We start from the raw sequence: 5,292 nt of genomic DNA, 5'->3' as shown, positions 1-5,292 counted from the left end.
AAGGATGCGAACCCAGATCCTAATCGGATCGTTGAATAAGTACGTAAAATCAGAATGTAGTTATCACAGTTAGTCACCAATAGTGAGGTCGGAACCTTAAATGACGACTGAAGTTGTATTGCCTGACCGGGATCTGAACCTGGCGCCTACCACCGTCGTTCTCTAACCAGGAACAGATGAGAAATGTCTAATGTTGGTCCACCATTAGCGAGATGTGCGCACGTTTAACAGGAAATAAGGCGACGAAAGCGTCTATGCTGACTGAGAGTCGAACACCGCACACATGGTTATGAAGACACGTTAATAATCAAATTCTTTACATGTATACTAAGATGGTATCTGTTCTTTCGGACCGAATGAAATTACAATGAAATGAACACCCTTAGCTGCTTAGAGGCGTTGACATACCTCAAAGGGACAGATGAAAATGTGTGCCCCGACCGGGACTCGAACCCGGGATCTCCTGCTTACATGGCAGACGCTCTATCCATCTGAGCCATCGAGGACACAGAGGATAGCGCGACTGCTGGGATTTATCTCTGGCACGCCTCCCGCGAAACCCACATCCTCAACGTATTGTCCCGCACTACATCCGTAGTGCCCCCGCCCATTATACTCATTACTCGCGGCGCACTGCCGATTCCCGTAAGAGTTCGGGCACTGTTTGTGCATTCGCACAGAAGAAGAAGATGGTCAAGTGGCAGATGAGCCTTAACTATATATATACTAAGATGGTATCTCTTCTTTCGGCAACGCGCCGCATGTCAACGCCTATAAGCAGCCAAGGGTGTTCATTTGATTGCAATCAAATTCTTATTCAGTAGTAGCTAGGAGTAGTATGTTTAGTTGCAAACCTTAAGGACTTTCTCATCCCTAGTTACGTGTTGCCTAATATCTGCGATATCATGGTGTTAATTTATAAATGGAGTGACTGTCGTAAAGGGAGATGTTCTCTAGTAGTCGTGTATCATTGAGATGAAAATGAAGTGTCTCAGCAGAAATTAATTTCCGTCGTGCAGCACGTACTGTTTCAGAGACACTGAGTACATGTTGTAAGTGCACAAACGTGTATTATATACTACGTATATACTATTATTTGGAGAAGCTGCCGCCAAACTTATTTACTTTTACGTTCCGCTTAGTTGTCGTGGTTGAGTACACGTTTTCTTAAGGCTACATCTAATGCAGAGCGCTTACAAGAAAGAATAGTTTCCTGCGTCATGCTATTGGTGAAATATTTTGTGTAACTATGTTTAAAATTAATGTATTTTTGAACGTATTGTTCGTCAAATATTTGAATGAATCCCTGTAGCTGTGCCTGCACGTGTTATAGCATATTAGCTGTATCTGCGTTAATTTATACTGCAGACTTGGGCAGATTAGGTGTCACTTTTGATCCTTCAAGGGGTGATCGTAGCCTTGCGGCCCGGGTCTGTTTGTACTAGCCGCGGCTCTCGAGCTACGGGCTAGACAGGCTGACCGAGGCGAGACGGAAGTGAGCGAGCTGGCGGTGGCGTTGGTGGGCCAACAGCCCGGGACGAGCCAGCACGGCTGCGCCGAATGCCTCTGCCTCTGCCTCTGCCGCTCCGTTTGACGTAAATATGTTTACCTGCTCTCCTGGCATCAGTATGAGAGCGGCAAGCAGAAATACACATCAGGCTGTCTGCCGTAATGGCTCACTGGGAGAGGTCTATTCGAGATAGAGTCGTCGCTCTCATTGAAGAAGGAGGATGTTCCATCAGAGAAGCTGACAGACGGTATGGCGTACTACATACCACTGCAACGAGATGGTGGACGATCTGCCTTGAAAGAGGCACCACCAACTTGAAAGAGGCACCACCAACAGGGCTCCTGGGACAGGCAGGAAGAGAGTGAGCTCACAGCAGGAAGACAGGGACCTAGTGTCTAGGAGCAGAGAATATCGCTTTCTGAACACGAAGCAATTGCGGCGGGAGACCAACTTCCCCGGCTCCAGTGACACGATTCGCCGAAGGCTGGGCTGCATGCACGACGATCCGCCGTGAAACAAGAGCTCAGCGAAGACAAAGTTTTATACCGGCTATCATTTGCGGAGCTCCATCTGAGGGCGTCGTGGGACGTCATTTTCACTGATGAGAAGGTGTTTTCCACCAGTAATGACGGTCCATGAACCGTTTACAGGCCGCAAGGGGCTCGCCATCGACGCGAATATGTAACCACGACGAGAGGAAGAGGCCGGCTATCTGTTACCTGCTTGGGTTGGATTTCTGTGAGAGGTGCGGGAGTTCTTCACAGGATAGAAGGAACTCTGGACAGCGTGCAGTATGGCCACATATTGGTTCTCCACGATTGGCCTCAACGTCATGGACTGGTCGCTACGGGCGGCTGATATGAACCCCATGGAAAACATGTGGGGTGAGGTCGCCAGAACATTAACAGAGAACTGACCACGAAACCAACCAACTACTGCGGACGCTCTTTGGGACTGCGTCCTGGAAGCCTGGGAGGAAGTTGCTTCTTCAGGCTGTTACGTCCGACGGCGTATGCATTCTATGCCAAGACGCATGATAGAAGTACAAAATAATGAAGGATTCTGGATAAAATATAAGAGTCCTTAAATGTTTTGTTATGTCTTCTTTTTCGTCATTTTTCCTCATTGGGAGCTAGTGGTAGATCGCGTGGCAACAGAAAAGAAACTATATGGGTTAGTTTTTCTTTGAGTTGCCTTTTTAATTCAAATTGGTTTCTTTTGAATATACAGTTTGTTAAATATTCTGTTTTGATTTCATTTATACCATGTCTAGATACTTACAAACTAATCAGCGTAAATGGACTCTATCACAGTAGTTTTTGTTATTTCAAATACATCTCTCTCTTCCCCTCCATCCATGAATACACCCTACGTCCTCCACACAATATGCAAACGATTTCATATTATGTTTACTCGTTGTTAATGTCTCCTCTATTCTCTCTCACACTCTCTCTTTCTGACACCGTCGCCGCAAGTGCCCTTCTATTCCATTCCCCCAAAACTTTATAAACAAATCTAGCGTTTTCCATTGACGGTACATTTCTCTTCTAATTTTTGCTGTCTTTCCTCTCTGCATTCCTCTAAACACCTATGAAACCGTATTCTTTGATCTCCCCTTCCTTGTCCATTCTTCTTTCTGAACAGTCCTTCCTTATTATCTCTTGGTCCTAATATAAAACGAACTGTGGCACACATCTAAATAAGCAATACTTTCCAAGCATTTCACGCTTATATTTTGCACTTCTGCGCTTCTATCCATTCCCAGATCCCGCCCTCCTTCCTGTTACCCGTCCCTTGACATCTGCATCTACATCTAAATGAATACTCTGCAATTCGTAATTACGTGCTTGGCAGGTGGTTCTGTGGTCTGGTGAATTAATCTTGTATTGATGTGTAAAACGTGTAGGTTCACATCTCACGTCAGGCGTAGATTTTTAACACACACAAGTGACTCCTTCACCCCTAGTAACGCCAAGTTCAGAACGTCAGTAAGCTCCATAGTTCAATATCGACAGTAAAGATAACATCCCTTCGCTGCCGACTGGGGAAGAGCATTCGTTTGAGCTGTGACAGATGGAGAAACCCCGGAAGGCAGAGACTCTATCACCAGCAAACCGTCGTAAACTAGAAAACGTATTTCATTTAATGAACCAATGGCCATGTAAGTTCTCAAGGCTCTTACTTTATGTGAAACTGAGACGTAGAAAATTGTGGTGCTGAACTGGGATTCGAATTCGATTTCACTGTGTTCCCCAAGACTGCAAACTCTTCTAGGCCTCCTCGAAAGGCACCTATCTGATTTCGAATCCTGATCAGCACAAAATATTCATTATTTCATTTCAAGCCCTAGTATGTGCACTCCGAACTACTAGTGAAAAATAGTTGCATTTTTCAAGTCTCTTCGTGCATTGTCAGCAGAAATGTGTACGTTGTAACTCACAGCCACATGATGAGCTTTATATCACAACATTACAAGATCAAACGTTTCCTGACATCTTTTCAAGTTCAAACATTCCTCTCCATCCTACCGGCGAAAACGGATTTGGGTTTGACGTTGTGATCACCAATGGCGATATATTGTGGATTTAACTTCTAGCCAGCAGAGTATTTTCCATCACATCATTGAAAGTACAAACATGCCACTCCTAGCTATTATTGGAAAAGAATTTGATAGTTAAGGTGTCTTCATGACCACGTGTGCAGAGTCTGAATTCCATTCAGCACAGAACTTTTCGTAGCCTGATGTCTAGCTAAACATGAGCACATCTCGCTACAGGTCAATACAGCGGTTCGATCGCGTCCGCGTTATTACTTTGTGCCAGAAAGGGCTCTCAACAAGAAAAGTGTCCAGGAGTCTCGGGGTGTAGCAAAGCGATGTTGTTCGAACATGGAGAAGATACAGAGAGACAGGAACTGTCGATGACATGCCTCATCCAGGCCGCCCAAGGGCTACTGCTGCAGTGGATGACCACTACCTACGGATTATGGCTCGGAGGAACACTGAAAGCAACGCCACCATGTTGAATAATGCTTTTCGTGCAGTCACAGGACGTCGTGCTACGACACAAATTGTGCGCAATAGGCTGCATGATGCGCTTCAATGCCGACGTCCATAGCGAGGTCTACCTTTGCTACCACAACACCATGCAGCGCGGTACAGATAGGCCAAACAACATGCCGAATGGACTGCTCAGGACAGACATTTGTCGGAGACGTGTTTGGACACACCCCGGTTAGACTGAACGCTTAAGACACACTTTCCCGAGAGTGCTGCAAGGTGGAGGTTCCCTGCTGTTTTGGGGTGGTATTATATGGGGTCGATATACGCCGCTGGTGGTCATGGAAGGCCCTGTAACGGCTGTGCGATACGTGAATGCCATCCTCTGACCGCTAGTGAAACCATATAGGTAGTACACTCCTGGAAATTGAAATAAGAACACCGTGAATTCATTGTCCCAGGAAGGGGAAACTTTATTGACACGTTCCTGGGGTCAGATACATCACATGATCACACTGACAGAACCACAGGCACATAGACACAGGCAACAGAGCATGCACAATGTCGGCACTAGTACAGTGTATATCCACCTTTCGTAGCAATGCAGGCTGCTATTCTCCCATGGAGATGATCGTAGAGATGCTGGATGTAGTCCTGTGGAACGGCTTGCCATGCCATTTCCACCTGGCGCCTCAGTTGGACCAGCGTTCGTGCTGGACGTGCAGACCGCGTGAGACGACGCTTCATCCAGTTCCAAACATGCTCAATGGGGGACAGATCCGGA

General features: G+C 46.3%; 1 non-coding gene across 1 annotated transcript; it reads right to left on the bottom strand.

Moving 5' to 3' along the window:
* Positions 1-432: 432 nt before the first annotated feature.
* Trnat-ugu (transfer RNA threonine (anticodon UGU)) lies at positions 433-506 on the bottom strand. The gene has a single exon. It is a non-coding gene; the product is annotated as a tRNA-Thr (tRNA).
* Positions 507-5,292: the final 4,786 nt, after the last annotated feature.

The sequence above is a fragment of the Schistocerca gregaria genome, chromosome 4, assembly GCF_023897955.1.
Source record: "Schistocerca gregaria isolate iqSchGreg1 chromosome 4, iqSchGreg1.2, whole genome shotgun sequence".
Lineage (NCBI taxonomy): Eukaryota > Metazoa > Arthropoda > Insecta > Orthoptera > Acrididae > Schistocerca > Schistocerca gregaria.
The sequence above is the reverse complement of the archived record's forward strand: the minus strand, read 5'-3'. Positions and strand labels throughout refer to the sequence as shown.